This window comes from Taudactylus pleione, unplaced genomic scaffold, assembly GCF_031769625.1.
Source record: "Taudactylus pleione unplaced genomic scaffold, aTauple2 ptg000169l, whole genome shotgun sequence".
Taxonomy (NCBI): domain Eukaryota; kingdom Metazoa; phylum Chordata; class Amphibia; order Anura; family Myobatrachidae; genus Taudactylus; species Taudactylus pleione.
The window spans coordinates 2,179,138-2,201,297 of NW_028284571.1; the positions used below are offsets into that span (position 1 = coordinate 2,179,138).

General features: G+C 45.9%; 1 long non-coding RNA gene and 1 other non-coding gene across 4 annotated transcripts; both read left to right on the forward strand.

Annotated features, from left to right (window-relative positions):
- The first annotated feature begins 23 nt into the window (after window positions 1–23).
- On the forward strand, window positions 24–9,568 carry LOC148521369 (uncharacterized). Of its 3 annotated transcripts, XR_015878834.1 has the most exons (4): window positions 24–373; window positions 4,579–4,645; window positions 7,969–8,221; window positions 9,234–9,568. It is a non-coding gene; the product is annotated as an uncharacterized LOC148521369 (long non-coding RNA). The 3 variants fall into 3 exon arrangements; XR_015878833.1 differs by lacking the exons at window positions 24–373; window positions 4,579–4,645 and adding an exon at window positions 4,667–5,903; XR_015878832.1 differs by lacking the exons at window positions 24–373; window positions 4,579–4,645 and adding an exon at window positions 4,667–5,714.
- Window positions 8,757–8,872, forward strand: LOC148521370 (small nucleolar RNA SNORA26). The gene has a single exon (XR_015878839.1). It is a non-coding gene; the product is annotated as a small nucleolar RNA SNORA26 (small nucleolar RNA).
- Window positions 9,569–22,160: the final 12,592 nt, after the last annotated feature.

Below are 22,160 nucleotides of genomic sequence, written 5' to 3' on the forward strand. Positions count from 1 at the left end.
GCTGGACCAAGGCTTGGCTGCTGGAGAGGGAGAGTCGATCCTACATGCCCATGCTGATGGAGATGAGGGAGAACAATCTGGACGACTACCGCAACTTCCCAAGGATGGATGACCCCACCTTTCAGGAATTGCTGCGTCTGGTGACCCCCCCTATATCCGGAAGCAGGTCACCAAATTTCGGTTGACCATCACGGCCGAGGAGAGGCTCATGGCTACGCTGAGGTACCTGGCTACGTCCCGCTCCTTTGAGGACCTAAAGTTTGGGACCCGCATCTCTGCTCAAGCTTTGGGACGCATTATCCCGGACATGTGCAAGGCTATTGCCAAGGTGCTGCAGTTCTGTTACCTTATGCTGCAGTTCTGTTACTATAAGGTAAATTAAAACACACACCGCTTTTTTTTTTTTTTTTTTTAATTAATACTTTCTGTATTTTTTTTAATGGTGACTTAAATTAACATAATAACAGTCTCTTATGTGAATTGTATAAATATCTATATATGTTTATATAAACATGGGTAAAATGTTAAAACTATCAGCAATTTACCCAAACCCTGGTAAGTATGTTGCGGAATGAGTTTTGTTGTTTGTTCCCCAGAATCCAGGAGCGCAAACACATGCTGAATGTGCAAAATCAGTGGTCCCGGGCCCCAATGTCATGCACTTCTAGCATGTGTTCCAAGCCGCCTGAGAGTATGGGGCCCAAGCACCATGCTGCATTCTGCACCATACAAAAAATGTTTTTTTATAAAATATAATTTTCCTCATTCTCTTCACGTAATAGTGCAAAAAAATTTGGTGGAGAGGGTGGGCTAGAAGTCGTTTGGTATGATATATTTTCGGATGACAAGTTTGGCGGTGTAGGATGGTAGGTGGAGGTGCTTGAGGGGGTGGGGGGGGCCTGATTTGTTTGGCTGGAGGAGGTGTTTGCTGTGCCAGGATGGTAGGTGGGGGGTGGTACTGGGGGGGGGGGTGGAGGAAGGTAGGAAGAGGATGGTTGGTTAGGGTAGAAAGAGGTAGGTCAGCGTTCGCAAATACGCTCTACCCACAAACGAAGCCTGGGGACTCACTTTTTCAGAGTGGGTGGGTCCCCGGGGACGCGCTCTGCTGCTGGCCAATCCCGTGTCTCCTGGTATATGATTGATTGATGTCTCAGGGAGCACTATTAAAGGAGCCATTACGTGCCGTAACCGGGAGCTGGGTTGTAACTCTGCGTGAGAGTAGTATTACCAGTCTGTACCTAACACGTGACATCCCACCCTCGCCGGGAACACCTGGACACCCGCCTGGAACACTCGCTGTTGATGATCCTCAGCTTCTTCTGGGTGTCGTACAGACACGTCCCATAGGTGTCTTCCATACCGGGCACCTCCAGAGTAGTTGCAGCCTCTGCCCCCATGAAAGGGGTGCTGTTGGTGAAGGGCCTGGCATCGAACTGGTTGCCCTTCTGGGTATTTTTCCGCCCCTCGCCGTCCTGCTCTCCTCCTTTCTCCTGTCTCTCTTCTACCATGGCCGTCTTGCTCTCCCTCCGGCGCTGACTGCAGGTGTTGGCGATTTTGAAGATGGCCGCTAGGAGCAGGGTGCAGCTGCCGGCCAGGATGACTATAATGATCAGGGGATAGCGTGAGGACCAGTGTGCCTGACACCCCCCCGGCCCGAAGACTGGTCCCTGAAGATTGCGCCTGGTCCTGGAGGCCCACCTGGCCCGAATACTGCGCCCCGCCCGAGCGTGAACACTCCGGCCACCCCGGGTTGAAGGTATTTGTAAAGAGGGGTAGCGCAGAGGGTGGGGGATGGTGCGGCTGCAGGAATTACTGTCAGACTTCATGTCGATGTTCATGCTCCTAGCAGCTCCCTGGAACAGTAGGAGCGGAGGTGCTGTCATGCTGCTGGTGTTGCTTGGCGGCATGCAGCAGCGTAACAGCACCTCCACTCCTACTGTTCCAGGGAGCTGCTAGGACCATGAACATCACGCTCCGACAGCAGGTATGTAGGGGAGCCTGAGGTGCTGGGGCCGGGTGCACTTCTCATGTCCCTCCCTAGCTGTATTCACCACTGCTGCCTCCTCCTCTGAAAAAATAGTGACGGGGGGTAGTTATTGAAGCAGGGAGTGGTGGAGGGATGGGTAACAATGGAGGGGGGGGTTGTTGTTGATGCAGGCAGTAGTGGGGGGGTGTTATTGATGATAGGAGTAGTGGGGGGGTGGGGTTGTTGATGTTAGGAGTAGTGGGGGGTTGTTGATGTTAGGAGTAGTGGGGGGTTGTTGATGTTGGGAGTAGTGGGGGGTTGTTTGTGATGCTTGCAGTAGTGGGGGGGGGGGTTGTTAGTGATGCTGGGAGTAATGGGGAGCTGTTATTGATGCAGGGCATAGTGGGGGGTTGTGCTGGGAGTAATTGGGGGTTAGTGGTGCTGGGAGTAGTGGGGGGGTTGTTAGTGATGCTGGGAGTAATGGGGGGGTTGTTAGTGATGGAAGGAGTAGTGGAGGATTGCTATTGTTGGGAGTAGTGGGGGGGGGTTGTTGGGAGTAGGGGGGGATGGGGTTGTTGGGAGTAGGGGGGGGGGTTGGGAGTAGGGGGGCGGTTGTTGGGAGTAGGGGGGGGGGTTGTTGGGAGTAGGGGGGGGAGGGGGGTAGTGATGCTGGGAGTATTGGGGGGGACTTAATATTTTAGGTAAACCTCTTAAAATCGGTGTTGCTGTAGTATAATAATGGTGCCGATCGTCTATCCCGGACAAAATGAGGTAAACAACTGATAACATAATATTCTTATTTTATTAAATATTTTTCTATGTATATATATACATAATACATTATATATACATAATCCTGGGTATATATCCAGGGTAAAAAACCATATACATCAATAAAATCTAATGTTTTGGTCAAACATCACACACCTATATACTTATCTGAATATAAACATATCAAGACACTATATAAATTCTGAGGGTGATGGCAATCTATTCAGTAATTACATGCGAATGCACACCATAATAGATGCACAGATCTTTGATTAGATTCTGTGTATTGTCTATACAGTATGTTGTGAATAGGACAAACACACAGACTTGAGCTCACTACAAACTGATCAGTAACAAAAAAATGCACACAATGATGGAACATGCAGGATGTAAATAACGTTTTATCTATTGAGATAAAATGTAAGTAAATGTCCCGAACAGCATACTGGTGCCTCAGGGGAAAAAAAAACCACCAGGTGGGTTAGCGTATGGGCCTGTATGGCAAACTGGGTGCACCACTAAATACGGATTCCTCCCTGGGAATTATAGTCCCAATATATTGGCTTGAAAATGAGAAGCACTTAGTTGTCCTCTTTAAATACGTGTAAGTCTATACATTGACCGATGAATAATATCCCAAATGAGGATTAATAAGGGTAATTAAAAGGCCCAGGGTGTACGTGGTTCGCTCACCTGGAAAATTATATCACCCGGTCATGACTCTGTATAGCTGCCTTTGTTATAGGTATTCCCTTGTTGCTGTAAGTTAGTGCCTGCTCTCCTCACCGGAACGACAGGCAATATCCACTGGAGACTGAGATCCTGCCTCTGCCTCCAGTGCGGCGTTCTCTGTCCGACACCGCCACGAGTCAGTTGTACGTGTCGGAGCGCAGACCAAAGGAAGCTGGAGGCCAACCTGTGTTTGCGGCCAGTGTCTACAACGTCTCTCTCTCCTCTCCAGATAATCCACTAAGAGGGAGGCGGACATAGAGATGCTGGGAGTAGTGGGGGTGGGTGGCTAGTGATGCTGGGGGGGTTATTTGTGATGCTGGGAGTAATGGGGGGGAAAACTTAATATTTGAGGCAAACCTCTTAAAATGGGTGTTTTCAGGGACTTTACCTCAAATATTCAAAAATAAATGGGCCCCTAAAACTTTAGTTGGTTAACACTGGCAGCTCTAATGTGGATTACCAGCACTTGATCTATTATGGAAATATGTCTCACTGTACACTAAAGATTAAGAGCTTTTATTTCCGATGGGATCCAGAAAAGGTCGGGTAGGACCCCAATTTAGTAAAGCAAGGGGTCCCAGGGACCCACAATTTTTCTGGCTCACCGCGATCACTGTAGGTGGATGCAGAGTTTGGTTGGTGGGGTTTCTGGCTGGTAGGGTGAGTAGTTTACCGTTGGTGGATGGTATGTTTGTCTGGAATAGTAGGTATAGGTGTTTGGAACGACTGGTGGAGTCATGATGTAACTTTCTGATGTCAGTAGACATTGCCTTACTTTAAAAATAAGGTCTGATGTCAGTCTTTCCAATTGAATCCGTTGCTCATGGACCATTTCTCGGACTGCTGCACTGACATAGGCCGCAAAGTTGTCAAATTGATCGGGTGCCTTCAATAAGGCCTGTCTGGCCTGTAGAAGTAGTGGGGTCTTCCCTTGCTGCATTTTTTTTTCCTCTTTTGATTTTTGGAAATCGGTGTTGTGGTTGGAACGTCAACTGGATGAACTTCTTTGTAGGTCTGGTGTACTTGTCATATCTGTGCTTGAGTTCTCGGATGTCTGTTTAAAAATAAAAAAAATAAGCATTTAATGTAATTTTAAATTTATTTCACAGTTCCCAACAACAGAAGAGGGGCTTGCCATTCGGGACGAGTTTGAGAGCCGTTGGCACTTCCCTAACTGCGGCGGAACAATCGACTGCAAGTATATAAGGATTAACCAACCTGCCAACAGTGGATCCTACTACTATAATTATAAGGGCTACTTTTAGTATAGTTCTGATGGCTGTGGTGAACGCAAATTACGAGTTTATCAATGTGGGTAAGAATGGGCGTTCTTCTGACAGAGGCTCCTTTCAGAAGACTTAATTCTACGAGAGGCTCACCACTAACACCCAACAGTTGCCAGCCAGAGAAGCAACAAAACATTGCCTCAATTTTGTCTTTATGGCTGACAAGGCTTTCGCCCTTCATGAACATTTAATGAAGTAATTTCCACAGAGGACCTTGGGTGTTCAATTGCCGCCTATCACGTGCAAGGCGAATTGTGGAGAACGCCTTTGGGATCTTGTGCAACCGATTCTGGATTTTGCATACCCCCATAAATTTAAAAGTGGAGACGATTGACTGGGTGGTCATGGCTTGCTGTATCCTGCACAACTTCATGCGCAAGAAAACCATTCAGCAAAGGTCATTGGACACACCTTCAGTTGAAGACCCCCGATCATCCGGAAGAGGTTGCTCCATTCTCCTCTGTGGCGGTCCCAGCGGTTATGGAAATTGGTTCTACTCTGGCCAAAACGGTCAGAGAAGAATATATGGCCTATTTTAATGGGGAGGGTGCAGTGGCGTGGCAAGAACAGTCAATTTAATAAATAAACTTACCATAGATTACTCCAAGGAACCACCAACATCCTGTTCCAGCAGGCTGCAGTCCTCTGTCTCAGCCAACACCTCTAGAGAAGATCTCACGGGATCCTGCTGCACCAGGAACATCATCTCATTATACCATAGCGTTGGGGTGTATATGCTGTCGGCACCAGCTCCTGAACGTTTGGAGTCCTGCACCACCTTGTGCTGTTTAACAAAGGCAGTATGTAGATTCTGTATCTTTTGACGCACCCACACTAGGGAAGATGCATCATGATGATATGGCTTACTATACTCCGACAACTTCATTAAGGCCTGGGTACGCTTTGGTCGGTTGTTGTACATTTTTGACTTTGTACACCAAAGACACTCATGTTGCCAGGTATACCTCGATAAATCCAGTGATGAATTCTGGTTCACGATCCAGAAAAATTTCTATTGAGAAAATTTGAGAAAATAATGTAAAGGACCTATTCATTGTGTAGTTTCATTAAGCCCACCCCCAACAGTGGGGGTGGGCCAAAGAACTATGGGGCCCCCCGGTGGACTTTTATTGACAGATTCTTTAAAGGTTAATGAAAAAATTTAAATGTTATTAATTGTGCATAATTGTTTACGGCCGTGGTCTTTAAAACAATGCCCTTCTAGCTCCTGTGGAACTACAGAATCCAGGATGCCCTGCCACAGTTTAACATGATGTAATTTCAAAAAGAGAGCAGGGCATCCTGGGATGTGTAGTTCTAAAACAGGTGGAGGATCAAATTTTTAAATCCCTTGATGTACGTGGGTAAACATCTATCCAAAATTACAAAAAAAATGAACGTAACATTATTACATTTGGTAAACATGGCTGGTGGAGGCTTGATTGAGCGATGGTCATCAAAAAACAAAGGTCTTTGCTATGCACATAGGTGGGGCATGGAGCAGGGATGGGCACTGTGCATAAACATTGGTGGTTGCCAGTGGCCATTGGGGGGGGCACAATAGGTAGATGGTGGTCATGGAGCAGTAAAGGGCAAACAGGTATCTATCTGAAATCTGCAAAATCTTCTCTCCTGATTCAATGCTGCTCCTGTCTGTTTGGGCTCTGTCTGCAGTGGGCGTACACAGGAACTTGACAGTCAAGTCCTGAAATTCAGCTGTTCGAACGCATGATTCGTTGGATGCTGTAAAACAAGGCACGATCTGCATACGAATACGACGGGCAAGATGTGCTGCACATATGATCAGAGGAGACGACTGTATGAACATTGGGAGCGCGCATCGTATCATCTCGTAAAAATACACACGTTTCTTACAAGTTCGATCATACGGCGAGTCGAAAATCATGTAATCGTGCTGAAATCGCGTAGGTGTATGGGGGCTATTACTGTAACTTGTAGAGCACTTACTGCTGCCAGTGTCACGCCACCTTTCCTGGTGTACATCACGCACATATCCTGCCATGGTATACCAGGTACATATGTTACCATTGCTGCGCTGTGCGCATCTTGCGTTGTGGCCTCTGCAACGTGAGCAAAACGTTTGGTTTTATTAGAGCAGTTTATTCTTATGTCACCTGTACATGGGCCTCTGTATTCAGCGATGTAATCTGATGTCTAGTAACATCAGTGTATGTGGGGGTAAAGACTGGGCTCGGTCTAATTAGATGCGGCTGTGAGCAAAAAGTGTGAGTCTGTGAGATCAGGCCACATATGGGGGGGGAGGGGGGGGTGAATTGCCGTGCCATTGCCGGAGTTTCTATGCCGTTCCAACGGCAATTTGCGCCTAACTGAATTGACCACATAGGGGTTTTTTTTTTTTTTTTTTATATCCAATTTTAAGGTTTTGAAACCACTAATATAAAATGCATGTATTGTCGGTGGCTGAAGCTTTTAAGTGGGATTAATCATCAAGTACCAGTTTTATTACAGTGGTGGCAGATTTTGTGCCTCTTACATAAATGTTTCACAACTTAGTTCTCCCGTGTAATTAGAACACCAATCTGTACACACTTCATATGCTGCAATTTGTTTTGTAATGGGACAGCGATGTCTTAACATCCTGATTAGCCCTCACATTCCTTGGCTGAAGAATTTAGGTAAATGTAAATTAGAACTATGAAGGTGTGGACACACTAGACTATATTTGGAATGATCTGCCCGATTCTGACGCATCAGAACGTCACATCGTACAAAATCTTGTATGCTCTGACGTCCGTTGCGCGTTACCATGGGGTCTTCAGTCGCATCATCAGGTTGGCCTGCATGTAGGGCCGGCCTGACGATGCGGCTGATGACCCTATGCAGGGGCCGACATGTCAGGCACATGGATTGTCTAGTGTGTACCGGCCGCCCGATATGTCGGCCCGCCGGTGAGGGGGTCGCCGGACACACGTTTCGCTTAGTGTGTACCCAGCTTTAGTGATTTTTGCCACAATTTAAAGCAGATTTTTTTTTTTTTTTTTTTTTAAACTAAATTCAAGGAATTGCTTTAAATCCTGTAGTGAAAATGCTGTTAAACTTCCCCCTAACTTTGCAGTGCTGATCGGTCATGGGCTATAAACTATCAAAATATTTATATTTTGAATAAACTGCCAAAAAGTTACAAATATAATTTTTGCTTAACATCTAATTTTTTTTTTTTTTTTTTTTAAGGTTCATGGAAGCAAATGCTACTCTAATCTCTACATAAGGTTTAAATTACCTTTCTTCTATGGGATACAGGAGCTAATGGCCCACTGGGGTCCCACTGCTGAGCCCACAGCACAAGGCTCTGTGCATCACCTGGCCTTGAACACCACCACTACAATGGTTGCATTCAATAAAATCCACACTGTATTATATTGTTATGCATGGAAAATGTGGTGCAGTGACTAAGAACCATCAAGTCCTACCAGCAGAAAACCAGGTGTGTATGTGCAATAAAAAAAGCTTTGCAAGCCTAGCAGACTACTGTCTGCTAGGCCTCTTTAGTTGGTAATTGAGTCTTTGCAATTCTGGGTAATCTGATGTAACCCAGAGGTTCCCAAACGCGGTCCTCAAGGCTCCCCAACAGTTCAGCTTTTAAAGATATCCATGGTTGAGCACAGGTGATTTAATTAGTACCTCTGTCAATTTGATTTAACCACCTTTGCCCAACCATGGATATCTCTAAAAGCTGAACTGGTGGGGAGCCTTGAGGACCATGTTTGGGAACCTCTGATTTAACCTGTTGGTTTTGATGGGTTATGGTAGTTCCAAACAAGCTGCCACCTTTTACGATAGATATGTTTTTGGCTCCTACCCACCTCAATGTAGCCCTAATTCATAGTTAACAGATCATTGATCTAGTTTACAATGTACTATTGCTGGTTAAAAAATGACAACCTATAGATGCTAGCCAGTATGCATGGATTGTAATCTATATTTAACACTGGATTATCGGGAACATCCCCTTTTCTGCTTTGCCCACTTTAAGATGATCTGTTCTTTAAGTGGCCAATATAGAGGGGTATAGCAAAGCTCTATAAAACTCAAAGTAAATACATTTTTGCTTTGAATCCTGTCTAGTGCAACAAAGATGTGGCTTTAAATGAAGAGGACCTGCTGTGCTGTACTGTAAAAATTAATAACTGCATTTAGTATAAGCCTTTTAGTTATGTACAGAAGACACCCTCCTTCCTGCAGTAGGCATGTGGCAATAGCTTCCTGTGTAGCCTGCAGACAGACATGGGAGCCTAGGGTTCTCCCTGGGGCGTACAGAGCTTCCTGCCAGTATATGGGACGCTCACTGATTCTCCTCAATATACAGTATATACACATACATGTAACATTCTGGTGTTAGTCCTATTATCTAAGCCGTTAGGCGGCCAGGTCCACTTACAGCTTACTGTGTGATCTTGCAATGTAGTGTTTTAATAATTATAATATTTCTCTTACAGAAAACGTCCAAGGACTTCAGTTCAAACGGCCGATCTTTGCTTTACCCATTGAAGAATTTGGACCTAAATCTTGCAGTAGTTGGATGAAAACACTTTATAGATGCCCTTCTAGTTGGGCTTATGTGTAGAATTTTGACTTTTTCTTTGTACAAAATACAAACAAATCCTTTCAATCTCTGTAAAATCTTTGACACCTTGATTACAGAACTGTGTACAGTTATTTATTTGGAAGTTGTCAGACCGCAGTGAAATGCTGTTTTATGATGTGTTATGCTTTTTGCTTTGTTACTGTAAATTTATGATGTATAGAAGTTGAATAAACTTACCGGTCTTGATTTCTTTGGGTTTGTTTTTTAGCATTATTACCTATTCCCTTGGTATACCCTGCAGCTTTATTGATTACAATTAATTTGGTGGAAACTGGGATATATTTGCAGACTACTGCAACAATTGTTTGATTTTTCAAATCTGAAAGCTCCCACTAGTACATGAGTTAGTGCATACAGTGATCATATAGAGCAGATCTCACACATGCACCAGTCAGAACAATGTAACTGTAACATGTAGGTGCAGGATGTGATCACAACTTTTATCAAACTAGAAAATCACAACAATGTGGAGCACTGTCATAATACAGAGACTATTATAAAAAAATCAGATTTAATAGATCTCAGACCAAGTAGATTCAATGAATAAAAAGGTAAATGCACATGTATACATCTAGCAACACAATAAAAATGTAGACTGCTTCCATCTTCACCACAGCTAGTGATTTCCTAATCACAAAGGCACATCTTATGTGAGTTTCTGAAATAAAATAACCATTCGGTATCTGATTTCTGTATGAGATAGAATGTATATATTGAATAGTGATTTGATTCCTTCAGTAGTCCTCACACTGCTATTAACATAATAAACCGTTCTTATCCTGCACTGAACTGATGGAGTTTGACATTATTGTATGTTGGAGTTGAAATTGCTAAATTCATGGAAGCCCTTTGGTGATCTTAAATTCAGTAACACCACTCAACATCCCAGCGGCTTAGACAGTTAATAGTGTAGCAATAAGGTTCACGTATTAGATCTCTGATAAGAGACGGCTACTGTGTATAACTCAGCAGGCCAATACCGCTCTACCAGTAGATACCGATCCAGGAGCTGATCAGATCACTGACCTGGTGTGTGTACATCTCAGCAGTATCTGTCTGCCCACTGTAAGGTGTTATCAACATTCCTAAACAAATGGGTAAATCAAATACAACTGAAACCCAAAACATTTTAGGATGCCAAGAACAAAGTACTAATATTAAGGAAAAAAACCTAATCTGAAGCTAGTAATTCAAATATCACATTGCAATAATCTGTCTTGAGGCAGTTCTGGCATTAACCAAAATACCTATCTGGCAAGGAGTGTTACTGAATGACTGGCAGTGACTTCCCATTTGAAGCACAATCTGCCAATCACACACAGTCCCATGGGGAGGTGTTTTCTCCCCCTGGAGCTGCCAACCCAAGCTGCAATTGGCAGAGAGCGTGCTTCCAGTGGGAAGCCACTCCTCTGCCTTAACGTTGGCCCTACTTGGCTTCTAGGGGCTCCAGCCGATGCAGACCTAGAAGCTGATGTTTTATGCATGTACGGTCCCAGGTCCTGGCACCTGCCAGATCTATTGTGCAGCTGTCAGGACCCAGTCGGCCCGTGACTGTCTTTGAGGACTAGTGCTGCACAGTATGGGAAACGGCAGCACCTCTCTTCAAAGAGGGAAGGAGCCGCTGCTGGCAAACACAAATCACTGATCTGACATCGGTGGCCAAATAAAAATGCTTCTGTTTTTAACCTTTTGTTTGCATAAAGACACCAAATTTCCAACATAAAGCTGCTCTATAGCTGAGGTTCCCAAACTCTGCCATTACAGTTCAGGTTTTAAAGATATTCATGCGTCCTTCTATAAGTGTTTTGTGATTGTAATGCTTTTCCACTCTGTAATCAGATCACCATTGTATATGATGTAGGACTGATGGGGTGACTCCTGTATTTCCTCCTGATAAAACTCTTTATTAATTAAAATATGCAAGCAGTAAAGTGCCTGATTCAGAGGTGCACGCAGGAGCGGCTGCTGCAGGATCTGAGTGCATATGCCAATGCTGCCAGAGGCATCTTTTGTATAAAGACTTCCACTGATGGCATCTCAAATCCACTGTGTGCGTCCAAAGATGCAGCATCGGATCACCATCGCGCATTAGGGTTTCTCAGACTGTTTGCCAATGCCAGTGAATCTGCGTAGGATGACAGACTGGCTTCTGTATGACCCCAAAACAGAGGTGACTCCCCCCATATTGAGGAATTCTCCCCGTCTCCTTCCCCAAACCACTGCAGCATGCTGCGGCGTCCAGGGCACTGCGACGGGGACTTCAGTAACATCGCAAAAGATGTGCACTATGACCCTAGCGCGTGTGCAGTCCCAAAACCATCAGTCATTTGAGACCAAATCAGGACTGCGTGTGGCCTGAAACAGGCCCAAAGTGTCTTGTATATAATAAAGCATACGAGTTTTAGGTGAATTGACTTTGAATAATTGTTTGTAGACATCTGATTTCAATACAAGTAATTGGTCATTAGTTCATCTTGACCTCCCATTCCTAATAGCTCATCCTTCTGCAGTTTACCCTTACACCCCATTGTCCCTCTCTTCTCCCAATGCATAGGCATTTGCACAAATTAGCCAATAACAATGTACAAATACAAGTTCATGTTATATTACATATTTCTTATATACATTTACACTATTATGCATTTGTGACACCTGGATCCACGTTCTCCACATGATCTCATGAATCTATTGCCTTTGGAAGTGACAGCAATGTGACGTGCATCTGCCTATGCCAGGAATCTTTTTGTACTCTGAAGCTATTAGGGTATAATCAGCAATGCATCCTTCACCCACTAAAATGTTTTCAAGTACCAATTTACAGATGACACTTGCCATATGATGACTGCTGCTAAAAGTGCTTCAACCTTTTATTGTGAGATGTGAATCAATAGAGATGCTGGGTACGATTTACTCCACAGTAAATTAAAGTTCTGTTTTCACAGTGTGTATTTTATTTTCTTATTCTGTTTTTTTTTTTTTTTATAATATGCTACAAATGTCAGTCATGGAGAGGGAATGATAGATGAATTTATGGAGGGGACTACTGTGGTGTTTGCACGGTAGCAGGTGTGTGCACAGTGCCATCTGCTAGGTTTGCAGAGCAGAGAAACACAGATTTAATTGCATGGTTGAAGATTTATGAGGTTCTTATTGAGATAACAAGCTGGTGGTCTTCAGTCTTGTCCCATATTTCTGCAGGCATCAAGAGTATGACCATCCAAATATAAGTGCATGGAGGAGGATACTGCTGCTCCTATGGGTGGAAGCTTTGCCAAAGTTGCCCCACAATTGGTGGCCTGTAAGCAAATACTGCCTAATTTATACCCATTTTACACGGGAGCTAAAACCCGAGTCGGCGCCGGCTAAATTCCGAGTCTGATCCGTGTAGGAACCCTGTTCCAACTCCGGGTCAGACCCGGAATTTTGGTGGAAAAGGGGTATTCGAGGGAATGCTGACATGTAATGATGTGAGATCTGTGGAGTAGCCGGTAAGGGCTGGGAGGCATAATCCAGATTACTTTCAGGTTAAAATATCTGATTCAGACGGATAGGTTTTCTCAGGTCAATTTACTGTGGTGAAGACTCCACCAACATCCAAAGCAGGCTACCCCATCAGGAGATCCTCCACAGACATTTATTGCTAAAGTCCTACATTATAAGGACAGTAAAACCATTGTCAGATTGGCTAGCTGCCAGGGTTCGCCACAGAATTAAAATCTTTGGGTGGCAATATTTTCCTAAGTTTTTGTCAGAGGTTGCAAAGATATAGGTTGCATAGTTAATGGTGGGTACACTGGTAGAGGATGTGGGTTGGGTATGGCATCAGGGCCGGCACTAGGTTTTCCCGTGTCCTGTGCTGCACTGTCGCCCATTCCCTTCCCCTGAGCATTTACCAATAACGCCAGTGGGTGGGTGGAGAGCTTTTCCGGAGCTGGGCAATGGTGAGCGCCTCTAAAATAATATTCAGACAGGGCTGCACCTGGCTATGGCGCTCGGACTATGGTCCTGCTAGCCCATGCCTTGAGCCGACAGTAAATGGTATTGTTACTTATGGGTATTTGGTAAACTTTGTATTAACCTTTATAAAGGTCTTGACTGCTTGCATTTCCCTTGTGCTCTGCAAGTTCTATAAAAAGGAGGTATATGTGCATAACTGGGTATTTGGTGGGCTTTATTTACCCGATTGTCAGACTTCAGTGGCGCTTGGAGATTACGTCATCTCCAAGCGTCCACTGCAACGCCGGAAGAGCCAGGTCACTGCAGACCCGGCTCCGGTGTGAATGGTGATGACTCGGAATATCCTGGGTCGGCGCCGCAGTATGAAAGGGTTAAATTCCGGGTCAGACACAGTACTTTGGTGTAAAAGAAGTATTACAAACAATATTTTTCAAGCTTTGAAGTGTAAAGGGTTAACCTGGGTTGTGCCGTTTACACTGCAGCATTACCCGGGTCCATCCTGGGTCCATCCCTGGTAGCTACCTTTGTTGGATTCCCGGGTCACTTGACCCTTTTATACCCCTTTTCCACCAAAATTCCGGGTCTGACCCGGAGTTGGAACAAAGTTCCTATCCGGATCAGACCCGGAATTTTGCCGGCGCCGACTCGGGATATTCCCGAGTCAGCGCCGCTCACAACGCAGTCGGGTCTGCATAGACCCGGCTTTTGCGGAGTGAAAGTGGTCTCTTGGAGATGACGTCATCTCCAAGCGCCACTGAAGCCGGACCAATCGGCCGGCTAGCAGCGCACTCCAGGTCATCGTGACCCGGAGTGCGCTGTTCTCATAGCAGGGTTTCACGGGCTACGCCCGTGTTAAACCCTGCTAGTTACCTGGGTTGGATTGCCGGGTCACTCGACCCGGCGATCCAACTCTCTCCCCTTTTACACCAGGGAGCTGCCTGGGTTAACCCTTCAAAAACCCGGGTTTTAGCTCCGGTGTAAAAGGGGTATTACACCGAGCTGTGACCCGGGTAGACCCGGCAATAACCTGGGTTTTTTCTCTGGAATAAAAGGGGTACAAAAGAGAGCTGGAGGCAAGGTAGCAAAATATGTGGTCAATGGGGCTTGATTAATTGATCAATTATGCAATTTACATCAAATAGGTGGGACAAAGTTTTTGATGTTGCAATTCAACTCATCAGCCCATCACTACATATTAATAATAATATCTGTATTAATGAGTGGGTGTATAGGTGTACTTAGTAAAGTGGTCACGATAGATAGATTGATTTCGGGGGGTGGCAAATTAGTATCCTGCCTAGTATCTTGTAAATTGGTCTAGTGTCCTTATGGTGCATACACACGGTCAGATCTGTCAGATTAACGATGAACGATTGAATGATTTTTACCAACGATTTGAACGATTTTATAAACGATTTGAACGATTTTTAACTTCATTAAAATGACTAAAATCGACCAAATCTGACTGCAAACACATCACATATGAACGATTTTTAAAATCGTTATCGTTTAGATCTGACAGAAAATCTGACCGTGTGTATGCACCAGTACTAAGAATTTTCTTCATAACTTCTATGCTCTCAGAGGGTTAAGCTCTGAAGCTTCGGCGTGCAGCGTTTTCTGACAGGAGTGTTTCCACTTATCTTCCACCTGTCATCACTGCAGCAGATTGAGCCTTTATGAACGCTATACTTTCCTAGGTGGAATAGCGCAGCATTCAAGAGCTCCCACGTGACACCATCTCTACTCAGCAGTTTCCTTTCAGACATGTTCTACCAATGTAGGAAAGTAAATAATGGTCTGTGCACCTGCATGCTGAATACAATAGTTCCGTCTCTACCCATCTGCACTGGCGCACATGAAGGAATGTTCTTAGTGCTGAGACAATGGAGCTTCTATTTGGTTAAATCAGGACAGCAGTCTCCTTCCAAGTGAAAATATTTAACTCTTTATTTGCTGATGAATGGAAAAATAAAAAAAGATATTCTAAAAAAAAAAAAAATTTATTTGACCCCATCAATTGCAAAGTTTCTATTTCAAGCCTCACCTACACAAAAGTATATTTTTTTGAGTTCCAAAATATATTTTTAATCTGGCTGGTTGGAATGAAAACCTGGTAATGTATGGGAGCAAATGACAATCGACCATTTGTTCGCAAACACTGAAAACAGATAAAAATGGTCGTTCACACAAATCGGTTAAAACACACAAATTTAACCAATTTGAACAATTGTTTTTTGTCCGTTTTCCAGTGTTTAAGACCATATGAACGACTGTCATTTGCTCCCCCATACATTACCAGGTTTTCATTCCAACCAGCCAGATTGGACAGATAATTGGATAGTGTATGCCCAGCATTACAAATATAAGCTGATTGGTGAGTTCATTGTCAGAGATGGTACAGTAGTTTCATTCACCAGGGTTATGTAATAGCCGGCAAGATGCAGACAGCCACAATTCTGGTGAGTTACCTGTATATTTAAAACCAACCTAGTTTGCCACTGTAAAAATACAAACTAACTTAAACAAGTGCAGAGGGCCTGATTCAGAGCCGGACGCTATTTGCGCTCGCTCGTTCAGAAAAAGGGGCGGATATTTAAATAGGGGCGGATATTTAAATAGAACGCTCGCTCTTTGCGGTCTGTTGACGCCTCTATGTCTGAACGAGCGAACAAAAATTCGCTCGCTATTTTTTTTAAATACGCCCCCTGGCCGCTCGCATCCTACGTCATCTCCGCTATTTATTAGATTAATCGAGTACATCGAAAGGCGTATGAACTGCTCGCAGTGCTTGTGGTAGCATTTTCCTACCGCAATCATGCGAGCAGTTCAGGCTAAAAGACAACCAAGTGACGTGGTCGATGACGCTGCTTTGTTAATTATGCACACCCTTAAAACGCCCGTTTTGACCGTTTGGCACGCCTGCGTTCGGATCTCCACTCCCCGTTTTCAAGCACCTTCCCCTGTTACCACCCACAAACGCCTCATTCTGTCACTCAAATTAGCAGGCATTCACTATTTTGCGAGCACACAATTTCCGACCGCAATGACTGGTTCGCGCATGCGTATTACAACCCATACGCATCCGCAGTTGTGCGAACATCGCTCGGAGCGAACGAGCGGCCGCTTACGAGCGGCTCTGAATCAGGCCCAGAGTTCAATTGCAGCAGTTGGACTGATATCAGTCCCCACTGACCTGCGCTCTGCTGGATGGATAATGTACTGGCACTGCCACAGGGGAAGGGGGATGAATCAATGATGCAGAGGGAGGTGTGTGATCTCTTATGGAAGGGTGGGTAATGTCCCCAAAAAGGTTTATTTTGAGGGGGAGGTATTATACATATACAGACCCTCCAACATGACACATTCTACCCCGTAGAAACTGCTCTGCTCCTGGACTTCCTTTTTAATGTATAATTGCAGACACCTGTGGGGAAACACCTGTCTCATCAATTACCTAGTTCAACACTGGTGGCTGCAATCATTAATTAGGTGGGAAGTCCAGGAGCAGAGCAATTTGTACTGGGTGGAATGGGTCATGTTGGAGGGTAGGTACAGTATATATAGTGACACTTGGACCAGTAGTTATTACCACTAGACGGGTGATGATATTGCTATTGTCGCTGGAGTACCATGGAGGTGGGAAGTATTGTTATAATGGAGGCCTATGGATATGGGGGATGCGAGACACCCCTAGACATAATTTTGTTCAATAAAATATTTAATAACATTTTTAGAACCATGTACTATACTTAAATAATAAACAACAATGAAAAAGTACTGGCTGCTATTGAATGTAGCCCAGAAATGCTTTATTTTTACACTGCAATTTAGATATGAGTTTGGATACGCCCCTCTCACATCTAATGATCTCTGCCCCACCCGCAGTGCAGCAATGGTTTTGCCCAGGTGGTTTCTTTGTTTGCTCCCAACTCACACTCAGCCCTAGAATCTCTGTATTTACTACTTCACTTTCTTGATGGTCTGTGTTCGGTTTAGTACCCTGCAAAGTGGCAGACAATGTATTATTTCAAAGACGTCAGCATATATGACGTCAGCATTGTGAAGTTATACCTTGACACCAGGGCCGGACTGCCCATCTGACAGTTCTGGGAAATGCCAGATGAGCCGGTCTGGCCAGTGCCGAGAGGGGGGGCATGGTGTGAGCAGTGTGCCTGGCCACAGCACTCTGTACATGCAGTGCCTGCCAGCCCCCTGACCTGATGTGCACCGAGCAGCTGCCACTTGCCGCCGCGCATCCTACATCAATGGATGGTGGCTGGTGGGTGGCGCTATACAGCCCGCCTCCCTCAGTCCTCCTCCCATTGTGCAGACAGGAATATAAAGAGGCGCCACCAGCACTGTGAGAGGACCCACACAAATTCCAGTGACAGGTGAAGGAGGAGTTCTGAGGAGCTCAAGAGAGAGCTAAGTTTGAAAGAGCTGCATGAGGGGGGGAAGCCACATAAGGGGAGATAAACTGTGTGAGGGATAAACTGTGTCATGGCCCAGGGAAACCTGTGATGTGTGGCATACTGTGTTTTAAGGAGCATTCATGTGTGGCATGATGTGTTATAATACATTACGCTGCACAGTAATAATGCCGCTCATAAGGGGCACTACTGTGCTGTATGATGATTTTAAGGAGTATTACTGTACTGTGTGACAAAGGCACTACTGTGCAGTGTAATGTGACTAAGGGACACTGCTATGTGGCTTAATGGGTCATTACTGTGGCATAAAGTGAATGGGCTCTACTGTTTGGCATAACATGACTAAGGGGCACTAATGTGTGATGTAACGTGATTACGGGGCACTAATGTGTGATGTAACGTGACTATGGGGCACTAATGTGACTAAGAGACACTACTGTGTGGCATAATGGGTCATTACTGTGGCATAAAGTGAATGGGCTCTACTGTTTGGCATAACATGACTAAGGGGCACTAATGTGATGTAACGTGACTAAGGGGCACTAATGTGTGATGTAACGTGACTACGGGGCACTAATGTGACTAAGAGACACTACTGTGTGGCATAATTTGAATTGGGGGTGCTATTGAGTGGTCACGCCCCTCCCAGCGAGACCGCACCTGCCTTTTTTTGGCACGCGATCTCCCTGCTTTAGTTGTGGATGGCGGCACCAATGCTCTTTATGTACACAGGGCACCAAAATATATAGTTATGGCTCTGCTTTGGTGTGCACAGATGTGTCATCTTTGTTCAGCACCCACTGCCCTAAAAATATTCCTACAGTGATCACTATTTCATCCTCTAAAACTCCTAAACTAGGGCTTGGTCAATTGGGAAAATGCCTTCCCTTTTCTTTGTGTGTGACCTACACCAATGTAGTGCCATTATTACCTTACACAACCAACCAAATGTCTGCCTATGGCACATTTTAATTCTGGATGCTCTCTGTTGTGTGAATTTTAATCCAGAGAATGATGTATAACTTGTATGTTGTTCTAATATTAATTACAATTATAAGAGCGTATACTAAGTGGGAGGAGTCAGGAATAGTAAGGGGAGGAGTCTGTCAGGAACCAGATGCTGACGCGAGGTGGGCCTGTGTGCTCTAAATGCCAGGGCCTATTTTTAGTCCCAGTCCGGCCCTGCTTGACACTGTATATTCTTCTGTAATAACCTTTCGGTATATCTTCCATCTTGAACACAGAAGTCATTCTATCCTTCATGTACTGTATAATGCTCATGTGCAAACAAACAAAAGAGATTAGCAAAATATATTTAGCCAGTTAGCTAGTAGATAATTGTTACTTTGTAAAAATCAAAAAACATGTTCAGTCATTTACACTGTAATACCTCTTTTACACCAGAGCTAAAACCCGGGTTATTGCAGGGTTAACCCGGGTTGCTTCTGGGTGTAAAAGGGGCCAGGGTTGGATTCCCAGGTCGAGTGACCCAGTAATCCAACCCAGGTAACTTGCAGGGTGTAAGACGGGAACAACCCGTGAAACCCTGCAGTGTAAACGTCGCGATCCGGGTCACGATGACCCGGATCGTGCCGCATGCAACCCGATTGGCCGGCTTCAGATGTCATCTCCAAGCGTCCACTGCAACACCGGAAGAGCCAGGTCACTACAGACCCAACTCCGGTATGAAAGGGTTAAGTTCCGGGTCTGATCCGGATTGGAACCCTGGGCCTGATTCAGAGCCGGACGCTCTGACCAGAGCGCTTGCTCTGAATCAGGGCCCTCCTACCTAAAAATGGAGCGGCCTCTTGGACGCTCGCATAGCTGTGGGTTACCACCCACAGCTTATGCGAGCGTCCATGATGATGGTCGCGATGGTCAAGACCATCGCGACCATCGGGCTTGCGACGAGACCCTGCGGTAGGGTCTCGTGGCTGCAAGCCCTGGAGTGATTTTGGCTCTATCAGAGCCAAAATCACTCCCACTGACATCACTAGTGATGTCAGTGGGACCGGACCCAGACGGTAGGCGTTCCCACGAGAACGCCTCCGTCTGGCAGCCACGCCCCCGGCATGCCCACCAAAAGGAGCGTGCTGTCAGTCACCATCGACAGCACGCCCCCTTTGGTGCGAGACCCGGAGCGACAGCTTGGCTGTCGCTATGCGGGTCTCGCACATGCGCACGACGGAGCTCCCTCCATCGTGCATGCGCATTAGGGCACCATCGACCCGCTTGCGAGTGTCCTGCACTCGCGAGCGGGTCTGAATTTGGCCCCCTGTTCCAACCCCCTGGGTCAGACCCGGAACGTTGGTGTAAAAGAATTATTAGTTGATAGATAAGGCAGTCAGGCAGTATAAACAGTAAGGAAGGTGGAGATGGAAGATAGGTTATAGGTAAAGTGTCACAAGCCGCAGTCACGTCTTGTTTGATGAAGATGCCCTTAGGCCGGTTGCTGGGAGAAGAAGACGTCATGCTGTCAGTTTGTAATCCTCCCATCTGGCTGACATCATCTATGCTGAAACAGGAATGCTGCGTCTCCCTTCTTCTACCTTGTTGGTGCGCTGCTCAGGTGCCGGTGATAGCGTTCTACGTGTTTCCGGTTCAGCTGTGAGTCTCCTGTGTCCATTCGAGCATCCAGTCTCCACATATGCTTAGTTATTGATTCCCGCCGCTTGTGTTATGTAGGCGGCACAGTCCCCATACTACCCTCCTGCCGTTTGTGTCATCCAGGCAGCACGGGCCACACTTCAGTGTCCTGTTTACAGCTATCTAGTGAGTGTACCGAGTGTAGGCAAATTAGTGTACTGCCACTTGTGTCAACCCGGCAGCATAAGCCGCACTTATGCACCTCGTGTACGCAAATTAGTGTACTGCCACTTGTGTCAACCCGTTGGCACAAGCTGCACTTCTGCACATTTTGTTACACAGCTCATAGGCTGCTTCTCGCCAAGGCTACCGGCATTCAAAGCTGCAATACCTCACCAGCCCTCAAGACGATAACGTCCACCACAAGTGTTCCAGCCCTCAAGGATGTAGCAGGACTGTCTCATTCTTGCACTCAGCTGATATTTCAGCCTATTGACTGCATCAAATTCTTACCAGTCTACAAGGGATACCCCCAACCTATCTCCTTACTCAATCCTCCGCTCTACATCTAAACGGAGTCGATTCCCTCCAGGAATCGTTACATAAGGGAAGCCATTACAAAGTACAATCACAGTGAGAAGCAGGGATAGCTAAAAAAGATTAAGGGCGGGATGTACTACGCATCACAATATGAATGTGGAACATCCCACCACTTATCAGGTACATACCGGTGTCAATAACGCCGGTATGTACATAGTATTGCAATTAAAATCACAAAAGACAGCTCTTCTGATAAGAGCTGTTCTTTGCGAAGACAGGATGTCCGGGTTTAGGCCATTCTAAGTAGCAGGGTTTCAAGAGGCAGAGTGATTCAGAGAAGGAACTGGGTCCCGAGCCGCAGACACATTCCAAAGCTGATCCAATACTCATGTACAACCAACAAACATACATTTGCTAAATTTTAGTAGCCACCTAAGGGGTCTATGTACTAAGCTTTGAAGAGAGATAAAGTAGATGGAGCGAAGCAACATAACAGAAATGCCGGCCGGGAACCACACAAGTCCTCCAACCTGCCCCACCACAATAACGTCCGTGGGTCTCACCACACGGTGCATGCGCCTATTACAGAAGATATATCACAACTTTGGCAGCACTGTTTGGACAGATAAAACTGCGCCGACAGGGTTTTTAACACTACCCTGGGCGCCATCAGATCAGCAGCGCGGTCCAGGACACCGGTCAGTGTAGTGCAGACCGCATGGGGTGCTCGTGCCCTTGGCACCATCGGATCACCTACACGGTCCAGGACACCGGTCAGTGTAGTGCGGACCACACGGGGTGCTCGTGCCCTGGGCGCCATCGGATCAACGCCACGGTCCACGGCACTGGTCAGTGTGGTGCACAGTTTTTTGTTTTTGCAGCCAATGAGAGACAGACAGACTCTCATTGGCTGCTGCGCCCACTACCGTAGCTGGGCTGGAGCTCTCTTATGAGCTCCACCTTCCGGCTCCCACAGTGGGTGATGGGAGAGATGGGGCACTGCATAGGGGAGATTACTACTGGGGGCACTGGATAGGGGAACAACTACTGGGGGCACTGCATAGGGGGATTACTACTGGGGGCACTATATAAGGGGCACTGCATAGGGGGGGGGACTACTACCGGGGGCACTATATAAGGGGCACTGCATAGGGGGGGGGGACTACTACCGGGGGCACTGCATAGGGGGGATTACTACTGGGAGCACTGCATAGGCGGGACCACTACTGGGGCCACTGTATAGGGGGCACTACTGGGAACAC